The sequence below is a fragment of the Saccopteryx bilineata genome, chromosome 3 (assembly GCF_036850765.1).
Source record: "Saccopteryx bilineata isolate mSacBil1 chromosome 3, mSacBil1_pri_phased_curated, whole genome shotgun sequence".
NCBI classification, from domain to species: domain Eukaryota; kingdom Metazoa; phylum Chordata; class Mammalia; order Chiroptera; family Emballonuridae; genus Saccopteryx; species Saccopteryx bilineata.
This window is the reverse complement of record NC_089492.1, coordinates 246,424,367-246,442,358: the sequence shown is the minus strand read 5'-3', so window position 1 is coordinate 246,442,358 and position 17,992 is coordinate 246,424,367. Positions and strand designations below refer to the sequence as shown.

General features: G+C 44.7%; 1 pseudogene; it reads left to right on the top strand.

The window, feature by feature from the left end:
• The first annotated feature begins 1,714 nt into the window (after positions 1-1,714).
• Positions 1,715-17,724, top strand: LOC136330022 (nuclear distribution protein nudE homolog 1-like; annotated as a pseudogene).
• The last annotated feature ends 268 nt before the right edge of the window (positions 17,725-17,992 follow it).

The following is a 17,992-nucleotide window of genomic DNA, read 5'->3' as shown; positions in this document are numbered from 1 at the left end:
AGAGATCCCAGCCATCTCAGCCAGCCCAGCCAGTACCATTGAAGACTAGCCATCCTCTAGTGGACCCATCAGTTGATGCACATATATCAATGAACCTAACTTTTAGGTTGTCAAAGAAGGGATGCACAAGCTCTGGTGAATTTTCTAAGTTTATGCATTTGTGAACAGATGGCCTGAGACCCTAGTGCCATCAGCAGCGAGAGGATGAAAAGCCTCGGCCTATATAGGACTGAGTTTGGGTGTATTTCCGGCATGGGGAGGAAACCTCTGTTATCTGTGGCAGTTTAAACAATGGGGAGGTAGGGTGGTACTGACTAAGTAAAGAATGTTCAGGTAAGTGGTGAGGGATGCCCCAGGGTCAGGCGGATGTAAGATACTGATCAAGATTGCTCAGGTGGAGAGTCATGGGAACTGACCCACTGAACTGGGTCACCTAAAGTTCCATCTGGCTAGTTGAGGCTATTGGTAAGAGGCCTTGGTCCCAAACCTAACACTAACCCAGATCAGCCAAGCTCAGCCCAGATTAGCAAGACTGCCCAGCTGTCCTGTAGATTTTTAATGATAGCAAGTGGTTATTATTTTAAGCCCCTAAATTTTAGGATAATCTGTTATGTGACAAAAGCTACCAGATACACATGGTGATTACACAGATTTTTTAAAATGATGCTTGTTTCCCATTTGGCTGGTGATCTTTGCATGAAGAGTTATTCATTCTTGGGAAGGAAAGAGTTATGCAGAATCCTGACCCACCATAGGGATGACAGCTTCCTCCTAAGGTTGTCATCAGTCTTAAGAGGGAATGCCTATTCAAGTTATGAATACCACTATTCTAGGAGACCCAGGACCATCCTGGCAATGTAATGTGTACTCTGTGAAACTGCTGGTGGTCCCAGATTTGTGCAATGCAATGGCCCTTAGAATTAATCAAGATAATGTGTAAAGTCTCTGGTATATAATTGACGCAAAATCAACATCTATTTTTAGAATAATTTCTAGGTATTGAAATATTTTACTATGTTGAATTTTGTGATTATTCAGACTTAATTATCAAGTAAGCCTCCATTTTCCCATCAGAAAAGTGTGCAGGGAGTGGTGATAGTGGAGGAGGCAGACTGGATAATATTTCAGGTTCTTTCCAGCATGGTTACTCTGTGATTCATGGGCTAACACAAATCTCATAAAAAAGAAGCCAAAACACATGCCCTGAGTGGGCTTCTTTGGTGAAACGGGGGACGTGGCCCGAGCAGTGCAGCACGGCAGGCCATCCGTCAGGCGGCTGTGTCAGCAGCCCGAGAGCAGCCCATAAAGCTGCCAAGACTGCCCTTTGCTTTGCCCCAATCAAAGAGAAGCAGAGGTGAGGCCTCTGTGCCGGGAAGGCCCTGCTTGCCAGAAAAGAGGCTGTGCAGTGTTCTGACCAGGACAGGCCTGAGGAACCCAAACACTTCACGTACCATTGAAGCCACAAATAAATCCTGCGGTTTGAGATCAAAAGCAAGCAGCATAGGAAAATGAAAAATTGATGAGATGCATTTTCTCCCCATCCGTTGCCTACCCAGCTTCTTACCCAGCTCCTGACTGTTTACCCCAGGCTTAAAGCTCCCAGGGACAGTTCTGGAGCAGAATTTTACTTTTTACAATGGAGCTGTGGAAAGGACACTCAGGCTGGGGAGGCTGAGGACCAGTTCTGGGTTTTCTATTCATCAGCCATGACACCATGGACTCTGATGTCCAGGTCTCACCTAAGAAACTGATTGGAGGGGCCTGGGCTGGGCCTGGAGGTGGGAATCACTTAGCTCCCCAAGTGAGTCTCCACTGCAGTCAGGGTTGAGATTTAATCGTTTGAGGCTTTGGGTCCCTCATCTGTCAAAAGGGGATGGTAGAACCTACTTTTCAGTGTTGTGAGATCTGATACACACATGCAGTAGATGTTAAAGGGTAATGGTTACCAGCTGGCAGCTTCCTGTCTAAAGGATCCCAGACCTAGGGCCTTGAGACAGACACACCCTGGTCTTGAGGAACCAGCTATGTCTATTCTTTAATCAGCCACCTTCAATATCAGGAACTTGTCGTGGCTCTGCAGGGTGGGTCTGTGTGGGCAAAGCCAAGGGGGAGCCTGAGGAATGGTGTGTGATGCACTCATTCATGGTGTCCTGATCACAGCCAGTAGCACATCCCACAAGTCACCCAGTGAACTGGTTACATCTGCTAACTGCATTTCCTCTTTGAGTGGTAACCAAGTGGCATTTAAAATTAATTAGTAATACTACCAATGAATAGTTGGCCCTACTTACCCAGCCAGTGGCAGGACCTGGTGGGGAAGAGTGTGGTAAGGGAAAGGGACTAGGTGGGTTGGGGACTCCAGCTACATCTATTTCCATTCATTCATTGATTTATTCTGATGTGCCAGCCTACATTCATTCAACAAACATTGTCATGGAGGCTGACTCTTCTGGGTGGCCAGGATAGAGATATGCAGACCCTATGCTTGCCTTCAAGCTGTTCACTGCACAAGGGAGGCAAATCTAGTGAGTAGTGTTGTTAAATTCCAACGACCAGGACTCATGTTAGTGGCAAGGTGTTCAGAGAAGAGCGATGTTGGTGCAGGTGAGAAAACTTGGGGAAAAGTTCCTAGTACAACTGGGTCTAGATCACTAAAAGGTCCTAGTTTGTGTCCCTTCAGTTTCTCACCTGGGCACATGTCTACCACTCTATTATCAGTCTCCCACTTTCCAATTCATTTCTCCAAAAGCATGGCTCTAATGGTGTCCTTTGTCTGCTCAGTCACTTTTAGTGTCCCCCCCAACCCCCATCTCCATTGCTACCTGCAGAGTAAAAGCCAGATTCCTTAGACAGGTGCTCACGGCCCTCCTTGGCCCGAACTGTCCCACATTCCAGCCTTGTCTCATCCCCCTCGACATTCCTTCTGGTCCTGGGCTCATCCCACACGGAACTATTTGACGTTGTTGGGACACTCCAGACTCTCTCACATCTGAATGGCCCTTACATAGCCTGAAATGCTTTTTCTTCTCCAAACCCCCCTTCCCATTTCTTGCCACTGAGCTGTTTGCTGTCTACTCAATAGTCTCTTTTATATCTGTGCACAAATTATTTCCTGTTGGAATAACCTTCCTCTTATCTTTTGTCTGTCTGGTGAAGTACCGGTTACTCTTGCAAAAATAATCAAATGTTTTCTGGAGAGTCTTCTGGTCCCATCAAAAAACAATGGCTTCCTCCTCTGGGCTCCATTTACACGTTTGAATGTCCGTCAGGGATAGCACCAGAGGGTAACAAAACAGACAGAAATAAACAGTGGGTCTTTGACACCTTGGGAGACCTAGGTATTAGAAACTGGTTTTTACTCCTCTGTTTAGGTCCCTGTTAAGGGAAACGGAATACGTCAGCCAGAGGGTGGTAACTTGATTGGGTTAATCTTCATATTGATCTTGTTTTTCCTGGGATTTAGTGTCCAGCTTTTTCCTGGAATCAGGTTCCATTTCTAGGCTAAATGAGCAACATAGAAAATTTCTTGTAAGTATTTGCCTGGCTTTGCAATGTGTTATGCAATTTATGGGTTGAGAGTCTTGCAGACCAAGAGATCAAATACACACTAGGCCAGCCTATAGAAGTTGGAGGGAAGAGCCAAGGACAACCCATGGTCAATTCTTTGAACTCTATGAATTTAGGTCAAGAAATTGGCTTTGAGTTTTATTTTTTAGCCTCACTCCCCAGGCACAATTTTTTTATTTTTCTTACATTTAATTTTTATAACCAACAATGTAAAAATTGGGAGAACATTTTTTCCCCCATTAATCTTGTCATCTCAAAGAACAGTTGGCTGGAAAAAGTACTGGTTTCTAGTTCCACACAGATCTCTGTGAGTTCCTATCTCTACACTTGTCTCCCCAACTGTAACAGAAAATTACACAAAGTCTCCAAGATCTCTTCTAGCTCGAATAGCATCATTCATTTCTTTCCTGTGTGTGTCATATACAGCAGTAGTCAATGTATAATCCATTTTTTTTCCTACTAAGTACCCACCAGCAGGCTGGTGTCTCTCTATTATCCACCAGTTAATACCACTGACTTGTTCCCTGCCTTCAGGCTCTTTTGTTTGACATTCAAGGTATTCTGTAATCTGCCCGCTATTGACATGCTGTAAGTATTACTTACCTCAATTCCAGGCTCAATAGACTATTTTCTATTTCCTCCAAATGCCATGAATGCTCAGCATTTATGTTTTTGCCATGTCTCTAGTGTCCTTTCTGATATCAGCATAAGTAAAATCCTACACATGTCGCCTCAGACCCAGGACCATAGGAGTCCTTACTTTGTATACCAGAGGATTCTGCATCAAGTCACCTGTTCTGCTCATCCTTCTCCTGCATTGGTCCCTGATTTGGGTATTTGGACTCTGCTCATGTTCCTATAATTAGCCTCAGGCCTTATTCCTGAGATCATGTTTTGGTAACTAACTTTTTTGGGACTCTAGTGAAGTCTAAGTTCTTGCTTGCTCCTTCTCTCAATCTTAGATTAGTGACCTAACTCTTCTCTGCCCCCATGTATTTAACTGATCTTCCCCCAACTGATTGAGACACTTAACTAAAGCCAATTATTGGTCAGCTTGGGGTTCCTTTTCTGATGGCTGGGTCTTCAGAGGTGCTTCCTTCCTACTTGGTCTTTCTCCTACTGTCACTTATTGCATCTACCCTCTGTCATCTGACCTTCCTTTTAGCTCAGGATCCTGGAAAGCCCACATATGACTGCTGCCATTACACCCGGATGGGGCCAGTGACCATCTCACTTAGAACATGCAATAAATAATAAAGGGAATTCTGAGTTCTTTAGATTTAAGAAGCCATGTCCTATAAAAGCAGTCTTATACGAAGGGCCAGAATCTTAAAATGCAAAGTTTCTAGTGTTTCTTGAGCCATCTCCTTTTAAAAGCGTTGCAAGAACATTACACCCTTGGTCAGAAACATAGCTCTTCTATAGCATGTACAGTCTTTAAAAATATTTTGTGGGCCCTGGCCGGTTGGCTCAGCTGTAGATTGTTGGCCTGGTGTGTGGATGTCCCGGGTTTGATTCTTGGTCAGGGCACACAGGAGAAGCAATCATCTGCTTCTCCACCCCTTCCCCTCTCCCTCCCCTCTATTTCTCTCTTCCCCTCCTGCAGCCATGGATTGGTTGGAGCAAGTCAATCCCAGGTGCTGAAGATGTCTTCATGGCCTCACCTCAGGTGCTAAAATAGCTTGGTTGCCGAGCAATGTAGCAATGGCCCCAGATGGGCAGAGCATCATCCCATAGGGGGCTTGCTGGGTGGATCCTGGTCAGGGTGCATGTGGGAGTCTGTTTTTCTGCTCTCAGTTCCTCACTTAAGAAAAAATTAAAAATAATAATAAATAAAAATAATAATAAAAATGTTTTGTGGTCAGATGTATATGGTTCCAAATACTAGTACTACAGGTTGATTTCTGTATTACTTTGAGTAAGGTATGTTATGTCTCTGACCACCAGTGTCTTCATCTGTCAGATGCTGATGGCCTTACCTCCATCATCAGACATGTAGGGAATATTTGGATCAGTAATATATGAAAGTCTATCCCAAAGGCCAGCCACTGTCCCCCACACATTGGTTCCTTTACATTCTTTCAATAATAGTCTTTTCCTGGAATTAAACAAATTCTATTCTGGGAAAGGGCTTCTCAAGTTAGAAGACAGCCTCTTGGTTAGTAGGAGCCAGACCAAAGTGGGTCCTTGAGTGTCAACCAGAAGAGTTCAGATCTTTGACCCTCTACCTTCTCATGGCACATGGCTCTCTTAGTCATAGATCCATCTTAATTAGTGTGCATAGCCATCCAATTTCAACATGTTCTCACTGAAACTTAACCACAGGGATCTTGGGAGACCTCTGCCTGAACCTCTGTGGGTAGGAGAGGGAGGTAGAGCTCAGAGAGGGGTTGTTTAAGACGGCCTTATAGTAGACTAGTCTGTACTAGGAAGATTTCAAAATGATTTGATATTCTTTATCTCATTTTATTTCTAACTGTGTGTGTGTGTAGGTGTAGCACATGTGAGTATTTATTTTTATTATAGCTGCTACAGCTACTGTTACTATTATTATTACTATTAATGGTACTATTGCTATTACACACTACAAAAGTTAGTTGAGAAGTGTTATTACAGAGTGATTAAAGTCGTGGTCATTGAAGCCAGACTGACTGCTTCAAAGAAAAGCTCAATTTTCTCACCTTATTGAAATGAAGATATTAACAGCATTCATTTTATGGTGTGGTTCTTCAATATATATTGAGCTTAGAGCAGTGTTTGGTCAGAGTTAGCACTATATAAGTTGTAGCAACTGATTGTGTTGTTGTTGTTGTTATTATTATTATTATGTGTGGTCATAACTTATCTTCAAGGAAGAAATTTAGCCTTTAATTGATACTGAGAATACTAACCCTCCAAATGCCTGGTACTCCTGCTATTTATAACTTAGGATGATGTGCATGTTATTGTAGCATAGTGTGAAATTACCTTCACTAGATTCAGTTTCTCAGGTATAGGACCAGGCCTGACATGTAGCAGAAGTACAAAAACAAAGTGCTATAGGGTCCATATTTCTCAAATTTGCAAATATTTACATGAGGGAGGAATGGTGACATGTCAGCACAGTATAAAAAGAACTACAGAATAAAGATATTGCATTTTCATGGCCTATCACATTTAGGTAAATGTAAGTAAAGTTTTAAGCAATAGTAAACATCCAGCAATATTATGGAATAGAAGTTCAAGTTGGCATAACTCTTGGGTAAGCCATTAGTCTTCAGAGGACTCTTGCATAGGTCTTCTCTAGGCTCTGCCTCTGGAACCCTCAGGGGGACCTGATCACTTCCTCTGTCCTTTGGGTACCTTTGGAGGTAATGTTTGAGAAGCACTGTCTAGCTGCATACTCTGGGAAGTGATTAGGGAAGGTGGTAGGATGTGAGTAAGGCCTTGAAGACTGAGCAGACGTTCTCCAAGCAACAGTTGAGAGTCTCAGGTTTTTAAGGAGAAGAATAATGTGATTAGAGTCACTTTTTTTGAAGATCATAGTGGCAGCACTTAGCCATAGATAGGCAGTAAAGAGGCTGGAGTCAGGGGGACCAGGTCAGAGGCTTTGGTAGTTGTCCAGGAGGGAGATGAAGCTATCAGCTGATGGTAGGGTATACTCCTCATGAGGCCATAGCAACAGGCTGGGGAGAAAAGTTAATGTAATAGGTGTGGGAACCACAAACATTGGGTTCTTCATGTAACTGAATTGTGCCTTTAAGGGCCTGCTCATGTACCACTTCCATATTATGATGGAGTGCAGCTGTGTCTGCCCAACTTTATGGCTTGATAGGTTAAATAATGTTCAGTTTATTGTGGGAAGCTCAGGTCAAATGTTAACTTGGAGACCAGAGCTAAGCATTCAGCATTTACTAAGGACCAGTAGCAATGGTATAGGGGTGAAGAGAAGGAAAGTAATGCGAGAACAATGTAAAGGGAGGCAGGGAAGACATCCTGAGGCAGAAGTGAAACGGAGGGTCCTTATGCCTTTGATTAAATTTAGACCTTTTAATCCTAGCTCCCGAAATCATCTGTCTCTACCCCTCAGAGACCTAGGCTTTTCCCAGGATAATCAACAACCCTAGAGGCAACAGAAGACAGTGGCTGGACCTGTCTAATGGTCACATGCTACAGACTTCTGGCAGGCTAAAATAACATCTTGACCTAAGTTATGTTTCAGTTCCTGAGCTCTAAGGTGGAATGACTTCCTGGCTACTTTCCCATGAAACCAGACAGAAGGACTCCGGAACAGACCTCAGAGCTGTCCTCAAGACCTGAAAAAATGATTTGTTGCCCTTATCTCACTTCCAACCATCAGATCCCAGCACATCCCCAAACCCATAACCCAGTGTCTAGTGAGTTTTCCCTCTATAAGCTGTTACCTACATGCCATCAGAGAGTTTGGCATTGGCTTACTGTTCTCCCATTTATTCACAATAAAATATTTCTCCACTGCAATTCTTGCTGTTTCATGTTTGGCTCTGCTAGCACCTGGTGGACGGACTTCTTCTGTTCTATAACAGAAGTAAGCTATTTCTCTAAGAAAGTCAGTACCAAAAGGAATGGGCAAAACCAGGGTGTATCTTCTTGTGAGGTTACAAGACATAATTTGCATTTTTCTTTTTTGTGTTTAATTAAAATATGCTAGGTGTGAAATGGGTATCAGAGATAGTATGCTAAGAGTTCAGAGAAGGGAAAAATAGCTATTGGCTGTATGTGGTGGAGAGGTGGGGCTCAGAGAAACTTCTAAAGGAGATAGCATTTGGCTCCAGCCTCAAAGAGTTGGTAGGACTTTGGGGGAATGGAAGAACATTCCAGACAGGAAAAAGGCATTGAGTCTGAAGCCCTTAGAATAATACAACTTAGCCCCTGACTTTGATTCACAGGGGAGGAATACAACCAAGGCCATCAGCCAAGTGGAAGTGTTCAAAGGTCAAGGACTGTACTTTTTTTTTTTGGTAGCCTTTCTCATTATTTGAGCTTAAATGAAGCCGAACCCTGCAGGGAAAGGAGCACATATTGCTCATGTCCAAAGCCAGGAGGCTTCATGGCCAGGAAACTATGCTGTTGGAGAGCAATGCAAATGACTAATGTGCCCTCCAAGGTCTCATGTGGTCTGAGATCCCAGGAATCTGAAGCAGGCAGGAGACAAGCAGGCTGTGGCTCCAAGCGAGGGTGATTAAGCAAGAAGCAGCCCAGAGTGGTGAAGAGTGTTGCTCTGGGAATTACAAGAGGGGTTCTCACTCCAGTGGCCCTAAGTAAGTCAGAGTACTTCTTTGGACTTCAGTTTCCTCATTAATGCCTTGATCTGATATCCTAGAGGGCCATGCACTCCCAGCAAGCATATGCCCCATTAGCCAGGGCTGTGTCTTAATGACAGATACAAAAATCCAACCTCATACAGGCCCAGACTTTAGGACAAGTCATTTCACTCATATTCCTGCTCATCCTTTTAAGATCCAGCTAGCTGTCTTCTGCACTGGGAAGATCTGACTCTCACACACAGAGGGGTCAATGCTGCCTTGTGCTTCTATAGCTTTTAAGAATATATAATTATCACAGTCAGGACCTTGCAAGGAAGTGTCAAAAGGACCATCTTCTCTTTGTCCCCTATGGGCATTTAAAATGTAGGCAAGTCTTTGAGTTGGGCTTTTCAGAGTAGAGTCTCAGCCTCTAACACTCAGCCTGCCTGGCAAAAGGCTGAATAAAGGAGACGGTGACTCCTCAGAGATATGAAATTGCTCCTAATAAAGTTGGAGAGACCTATCTGATACATGGTCTGTGCAAGTGAGCAGCCTTTTCATCCACTTGAGAGTCAGCGTGTGTTCATCATGAGGTTGGGATTCTCGATATTCCAGAAAACAACCTCCTGATGTATGTTTCTCCCTAACCTTTTACATTACAGGCACAATATTAGAAAGAAAACAAGACACGGAGTTAAGATAATCGTGGATTCAAACCCAAGGACTACTGTCTGATTGCTATGTTTCTTTAGAAAATTCATTTAACTTGTCTGAGCCTTCGTTTCTTCATCTACAGAATTCAATATAACAATGACCTCAAAGGGTTACTATGATTAAGTAAAGTAGTATGCATAAAACTAGCACAAAGGTTTTAGAAAGGATAAGCTGAACGCCTACTATGGGTCAGTCTAACACCAATACACAAGTGGACTTCCCCGCAAGTTATTTGCAAAGTCAGGAAAAATGGAGTTTTCTCCCGGGCAGAGGGGCTGGTGGTGAATTGCAGTCCTTCTTAATTGGATTGTAGCAGAAAAGGGTTGCAGATGGAAAGGTAAGGCCAGGCCCACTCAGGCACCAGCTGAGCTTTGCTGTGTCCATTCTGGTGCCCAAAAGGCTCATCCACAAAGCAGGGCTTCATCCCCAGGAAAGCACAGGAGCAGCACTCCAGAGCTTTGCTAGCCGAATGTGACTTGCTTTCCTGAAACAAGCACAGCGTGTGACCTATCGCCCAGCCATGTCCTCTTCTCCTTTGCCAACAGGGACTCTCTTAGAGCACCTCTCTCTATACAGTGCGAATCGGGGGACAATCGCTGAACCACTCAGTATCAGGTTGTTTGATCTGTGTTTGAATTTTCACCAGCCCGAGAAGCAGCGATGTTGCCCCTATGTAACATGTGGGGAAACCGGAGCCAGCAAATCTGTGATACTAGAAGCATTTTATTTCTCTGAGCTTTGTCTGTCTGTGATATCACAACCTGGAGAGAAGTCCGCACTTCAATCTTCAGAGGAAAACGTTGATAATCACAACACCACAATAATAAAAATCGAAGTAATAGTTACAATATTCATGTTAGGCACTGTGTAAAGGAGGGGTTCTCAACAGGGAGTGACTTTGGATCTCAAGGGACAGTTGATAATGTCTGGAGATGTTTTGGGAATGATATGGCATCTAATGGATATAGACCAGGGATGCTGCTAAACATCTTTTAATACACAACAAAGAATTATCTGGTACAAAATGTCAATAATGTGGAGGTTGAAAAACCCTAATGTAAATCATTTAAACAAATTATGTCTTTTAATCCTTATAAAGCCAAACTAGATAGGTATAATTATTTTTCCCTTGTAGATATGAGGAATCTGAAGCACAGACTGGTGAGGTCACTTATCCCAAGATGACCCTAGGGAGTGGGAATTTGAATCCAGGTACCGAGTCTGGTACTCCTGATCAGAGCAGGGCCATTAGCTCATTGGGGTTCCTCATTGCCTTAGTCCATTCAGGATACTGTAACAGAATACCATAGACTTGGTGGCTTATTAAATACAGATTTATTTCTCATGGTTCTGGAGGCTGAAGTCCAAGATCAAGACACTAGTAGATTTGATGTCTGGTGAAATTCTGCTTCCTGGCAGGAAAAAGCAGCTGCTCTTTTACTGTTTTCTTATATGGAAGAAAGAGCGAGGGAACTCCTGGAGTCTCTTTTATAAGGCCATGAACCCCATCCACGAGGGCTCCACTATCATGATGTAAGCATCACCCAAAGGCCCCACTTCCAAATACCTCACATTGTGGGTTAGGATTTAATATATGAAATTGGGGGGGGGGTGCACAAACATTTTGTCAATAGTACTCATAGCACCAAAAAAGAGTGTCCGTGCTTAAAGAAATGGAGGGGTTGTCCTGTAAAGAGTTCATTTGTGAGTTGCTTGGTCAACAAATGAGCTGGTATTGACTAAGGAATGGTTGCAGATTTATCCCCTCTTCACCAAAGGCTGGGAAGCTTCTAGAAGCAGCAGGCACTTCTGAAGGTAGAGGAGGCCCTAAAAGTTATAGAGAAGTTCTCCTAAAATAAATCTTGGGCTAAACTCAGACGTATACAGGCCCCACATGACGAGAAGATGCTAGGGTGTGGCCCTAATACATCCTCCACACTCATTCTGTGCCCTTCACAGGGTCATGTTAGGTTCTAATGAGAAAACCAATGTGAAAGTGCTTAGAAAGAGGACCAGTGATATAGGGACACAAGGGACAAATAATGTCACATGGGCTGTTTGAGAAAGGAGAGTGACTTAAAACCTTTTAAACTTATGCATCACAAGTCACCGTCTATGACTATGTTTATGGTTGACCATACACGGATGCGATCCCATTTAGATGGCCCAAAATCACACGCTAATTGGTTTTGAGACGGTAGGTGTTTTATTGCTTTGTCCTTTGATTTTTAAACTTCTTAAGTTGGCATTTAGCATTTGATTTGATTACCCCTTCTCATTTTTCATTTATATTCTATGATCTCAGCCAAAGGAGGTCTCCCTGGTGTCTCTCACACTCTAGCCCCTTACTTTCTATACTTAAAATTCTTATTATTCTTTGCTAATAGAGCTTGGAGGGCCATAGAAACTATTTGATAAAACCTAAACATTTTATGAATGGATAATTGGGCCTTAGAGGAAAAGGAAATAACTTTGCCATTATAATAATCACAATCATATAATAGTCACAAGTATTATGATTATGTATAAAGCTTTAAAGTTTATACATTATTTTTATTGAACCAATCTTGCTTGAACACTATAGCAACATCAGTCCAACAAGACAGAGAAGAGTTTTCTCATGTTTTAGGTGAGAAATAATCTCAAATAAATGAGTTGCTCTCTAGCTTTGTTCATTGCTTTGAAGAGCATAATGAGGCCAAGTTCAAGGAGTCAGACAGGTCTGAGTTTAAGGTCTGTTTCTAACCCAGGTAGAAGAAGTGTGACTTTGGATAAATTATTTAACTGGTCTGGACCTCAGTTTGTCTATCTGAAAAACAGTTTTGTACACTAATTGATCATTCTTTAGTACCTTTTTTTTTTTAATTCAGTGAGAGGAGGAGAGGCAGAGACAGACTTCCTCATGTGCCATTTCCGGGATCCACCTAACAAGCCCACTAGAGGGTGATGCTCTATCCATCTGGGGTGTTGCCCCATTGCTCAGCAACTGAGCTCTTCTTAGTGCTTGAGGTGGAGGTCATAGAGCCATCCTCAGCACCCAGGGTCAACTCGCTCCAATGGAGCCATGGCTGCAGGAGGGAAAGAGAGAAACAGAGAGAGAAGGGAGAGGGGGAGGGGGAGAGAAACAGATGGTTGCTTCTCCTGTGTGCCCTGACCAGGAATCAAACCCAGGACATCCATATGCCAGGCTGATGCTTTACTGCTGAGCCAATCAGCCAGGGCTATTAGTACTTATTATAATAAAGTGGTGGTTATTAAAATGGATTACTCTGACTTTTTTTTTACCTCAACTTCCTACTGATGAGGCTACTATATGGTTGTCTGCAGCTCTTGGAGACATAAAGTATCATTCTAGTTTAGATCTCACTCCTTTGCCAAATCAAAACTCATCCCTCTCCCTTAATGGGCGACCTCTTAGTTATGGACAAGGAAAAGTAAAGTGTAAGTTATGAAGAGTTACTACAGCCAGGGGCACCCTTCATGATTAAAGGATAAACAAACAAATCTTTACAGCAAAGTAAAATGTTTCTTTCTTTTTTTTTTTTTTTTTTTTTTTCTGAAGCTGGAAACGGGGAGAGACAGTCAGACAGACTCCCGCATGCACCCGACCGGGATCCACCCGGCACTCCCACCAGGGGCGACGCTCTGCCCACCAGGGGGCGATGCTCTGCCCCTCCAGGGGGTCGCTCTGCCATGACCAGAGCCACTCTAGCGCCTGGGGCAGAGGCCAAGGAGCCATCCCCAGCGCCCGGGCCATCTTTGCTCCAGTGGAGCCTTGGCTGCGGGAGGGGAAGAGAGAGACAGAGAGGAAGGAGGGGAGGGGGGTGGAGAAGCAAATGGGCACTTCTCCTATGTGCCCTGGCCGGGAATCGAACTCCGGTCCCCCGCACGCCAGGCCGACGCTCTACCGCTGAGCCAACCGGCCAGGGCCTTTTTTTTTTTTACAGAGACAGAGAGAGAGTCAGAGAAAGGGACAGATAGGGACAGACAGACAGGAACGGAGAGAGATGAGAAGCACCAATCATTAGTTTTTCATTGCAACACCTTAGTTGTTCATTGATTTCCTTCTCACATGTGCCTTGACCGTGGGACTACAGTAGACTGAGTAACCCCTTGCTTGAGCCAGCGACCCTGGGTCCAAGCCTGTGAGCTTTTGCTCAAACCAGATGATCCCGTGCTCAAGCTGGCGACCTTGGGGTCTCGAACCTGGGTCCTCTGCATCCCAGTCCGATGCCCCATCCACTGCACCACCACCTGGTCAGGCTAAAATGTTTCTTTACAATAATAAAAACATCTTTCTACAGTCAAATACAAGGGCTGTTTGAAGTTGTTTTTCCTACTCCACAATTAGACAGACGATAAGACTTCATTATTCTTTTATTTACAGAATTTACTCCATCTGTAGCTCAATAAGAAGCAACTCTGCCTTGTGGCCACCAAACAAGCTGATTCCATACCAGGCTGCATTACTGGTGTGCAGCTTCCAGGGGCATCTATATGTCCCACAGTCCCCTCATCTGTGTACATGCTGCAGGTTCCTCCAATCTCCTTAAAAACTGAGCTTGCCATCTCATGCTCCCCAAGCTCCCTCTGTGTCTTGGTCTAGAGAATGACAAGAGCGTCTCTTTTGTCAATCAAAACAGAAATCTGGCAGTTACCTTTGAATGGCAGAGATAAGAGACAACCGTGTTCTTCTCAGTTTACCTTTGAGGTGGCTTCCAAATTCAGCCCCTGTTTTTAAATTAGAATCCCACTATCCTCATGATGACCACTCTCATTTTTCCTTTTAGCTGTTAAAAGACTTTCCCAGCCTGCCTTTAAAAGGTTAATATCACTGGGGAGTAATAGTGAGACATTTCACAGGTCCTATCGGGAACAGACAGCTGCATGTGCTATGCTAAGGAGTTAAAGAGTTCACCTAGTAAGTAATAGGGAACCAAGTGATAGAGTCAGATTTACATTTTAGAAAAATCATGAGAGCAGTTTGGAGGTGTGGAATGGTGAACAATCATTTGCCTGTTTTATCCTCTACCCATTCTTCTCACTCTGTTCTATACCGCAGGGAAATATAGTTTCTAGTACCCCTTACCAACTGGCTTCAGACCAGATTGCATTTATAGGAGACCCAGACGGGAGATTAGAGGGCAGAAGGAGAAGACGAGCCGGAGTATTTCCTTCCATTCTTCCTGCATATCCTCCATGGATCTGGCTACCACTAAATCATTCTCTCTCTGTGGTCCAAGTTCTGGCAAGACAGGCACACTAAGATTTCAGTTTCCTTGGCGTTCTGGAAACAGTATCTCCTCCCTCTGTCTCGCAAGTCCTATAGATGGTAGGAACTTTCTGCTGTGGCTAATATTGGAATTGCCTCACCTTCCCCGGTCAGTTTTCTCTCTCTTCCCTCTGCAGAGCCCACTCCCAGACAAGTCTGATTGTATTCATCCATTTTTGGTCAGCAGAATCCTGGGCCTACGTTCCACACATTCTGGGCCATTATCCAGCCATCCTTGTGGTTTCCAAGCACATTTTTTGAGAGGGACATGGGGACCCAAGCCCCAAGAACAACAGTTTCTTGGGTGTTTCTGGAATGGCTCATGGGGTGGCTGATAGCCTCTTTCTATTTAGCTGGGGTAGAACCACTCCTCTCGAGGCATATACCCTTCCTTAGATGTGGTGGATGGGTTTGTCCACAGGAGAGACTGAAGCAAATAAAACCTGCCGCCACAGTTTCCAAGTGTCCCATCGAGGAAAGCTAAAAAGAAGGTAACACGTAAATTAACTCAGCATGTTTTGCATAAATGAGTGGGAGGCAAATTTAGTGGTCACAAAAATGGGAAGGGGAAGTTCGCCTTCACCCAAATATAATTTTTTCCAGGTTAACCGTGAGTTTCTATATTTTAAAATTAGAAGATTCTGGACTTCTTAGATTTTGAGGTTTGAAGAAGGGTGTGTGTGTGTCTGTGTGTGTAATTCTTGTGTCTCTAGGCCTCCCCAGTCCACAAACATAAGTTGTGACCTTTTAATAATAATCACCCACATTTTGCTGGCTGTATTCCCTATTTGCTTCCGTACATTCATTAGCCTAGCCCCAATATCTTACCACTGGTCCCCTCCACAATCCACTCCCTCTTCCTGTCAGGTGGGGCCTCTTCCATGACTCTGGCTGCCATAGGCTTCAATGACACTGCTTTCTCCCCTTTACCTTTTAGACTGAAGGGTAGAAAAGGCTTCCTGCATTTGTTGGCCTCTAGGTACCTCCCTATCCTTTGCTGACCGTCCTTGCGTCTCTGTAGAAAGCCTTGCTGAGTTTGTTCTCTCTTTTTTCCAATGCATTGATGATATACCCAGGTATATCTCACAGTCCCAGAAGGAACTGGAGTACATTCAAGCAAACTTTTAGCATTGACTGCGTGCCTGCTCTGGGCCCGGCTCATGGCTTCCCCTCGTGTTCTAACCGCCCTTGCTGAGGTATGTGTCCGGGAAGCCACTGCAGGACCTATCCCTCAAGGCTGGGTTCCACTTAGCTGTGCCCCTTGCTGCCCTTCTCCTGATGTCCCCAAGGCAACAATCTCTTGCTGTGCCAGTGTGGCATCACATTTCTTAAAGTTTTTACTGTGATGAGGACTTTCCAGTTCTGCTCAGAATTGAGAACAACCCCTCTCCCCTGCTGCGACCATCTCACTAAGCATGGCTGCCCCGGTGCCTTACGGAGTGCCTTGATTCCCCAGGACAATACACCCTTTGGTTTCCCCCGGAGGACTTCTCTGGTCTCTGACAGAGATAGGTGCACTGGTCCAGGAATTGTAAGAGGATTAGGATGAAAAGGAGACTATGACTACATAAATCTCAGCGACAATGGATTAAAAAGGATAAAAAGGAAGTTTTTGTAACAACTCAGAGCCTTTCAATGGACTGTGAATTTCCAAAGGGGGTCTGTTGGGTACAGTGTCTGCCCATGTCATTTGGTCATGGAACACTTCCGTCAAGGAGCTTTGTGTGAGTCATCCCGCTCCCATCCTGCTGCTGCTGCAGCCACCGCCACACATCCACATCACTTAGCCCGCTCCCCATGCCACAAGAAGAGTCACCTCTTGCCCTGTTTTCATAATAGAGGACTCAGGAAAGACTTCAGCTCTGAGGAGGAAGAAGCTGACTATTAGAAAGAGCTGGCTCTGACCAACAAGCAAAGGGCAGAGAATACACAAGAGGAGCTCTGAGGAATCCAGGAGGGAAGCTGAAAACATGAAGCTGAATTGGGGACACAGCCACAACAAATTGAAACCAGGAACAGGGACCCCCATCAGAAAATAACCACCTTCGTGGGGAGCTAGAAACTGTCAAGGCGGAGCCTGAGCTGCAGCACTCTGAAGGTGCCCAGCAGAGCTCCGCCCTAGAGGACAACTCTGCCCAGACAAGGGCGGCTAAAGATCAGCGCAGACATATATCTGAGAGCTGGAACAAGCAAATAGTGACTTGGAAAGAGTGAAACGGGCCATGATCCTTTCTCTGGGAGAATTGGAGCAGTACTTAAATCAGGCCAATGAAAAAAATGCCTTCCTGGAGAGTGAGCTTGATGAGAAGAATCTCCTAGAATCTGTTCAGTGACTCAAGGATGAAGCCAGCGATCTGGGGCAGGAATTGGTTGTGCAGCAAAGGCAGAAGCCCAGCTTGGTGGATGTTGAAAGGACAGACACAGATGTGCAGGCCACTGGCGTGGTGCCACCCACTCCACAGCACTTTGGGGACCCAGCTCTAGCTTAACCATACTGGGGACATTCAGACGTTGTTTGGATAACTCCATGGGTAGAACCACCTCACTCCTGTGGCCCTCAACGTCGTGGCAGAACTGCCGCGGAAAGTAGTGTCACTGTCGTCCAAACTTGCATCTTGCTGGAACTTCATGTATAAGCAGTCCCCAAACGAAACAAGTGGGCTGACCTTGGGGCAGGACAGCAAGAACAGAGATGGCCCTGACAGGCAGCCATGCAGTTCCAGCCTGCCTCTGGACGATAAAGCACGGGGAAAATGCGTGGAATTTGGGAAGCTGCCTTCAGATCTGTCTTCACCATTGCTGATGTCAGCCCAGGGTGTAGTCAAGATGTTGCTTGAGGAAATTCACAGAAGTAAAGCCACAGGTGTCTGTGTGGTAGTGGTTACCTTCTTCCCCTCTTCACATTAGGCTTTTTTTTTTAAGCTAGTGTGAGAAATACAGGCAAGCAGGACACACTAGCCAACTAGCCAATGACGGGGCCCATCGCCTGCTGTTGACCCTGTGAAATGTTGGGTCACAATCCCCAGCCTCCTTGTTAGTATGTTGCAAACATACAGGAACAAACTGTACCCTCTGGAAAGGGCTCTGAGATGTGGGGGCTCAGGCTGCCCATCATTTTGAGCTGACCCGAGTCCTGCTTGGTCTTGAGAGGTGTTTGCACTCTCTGTAGACACCT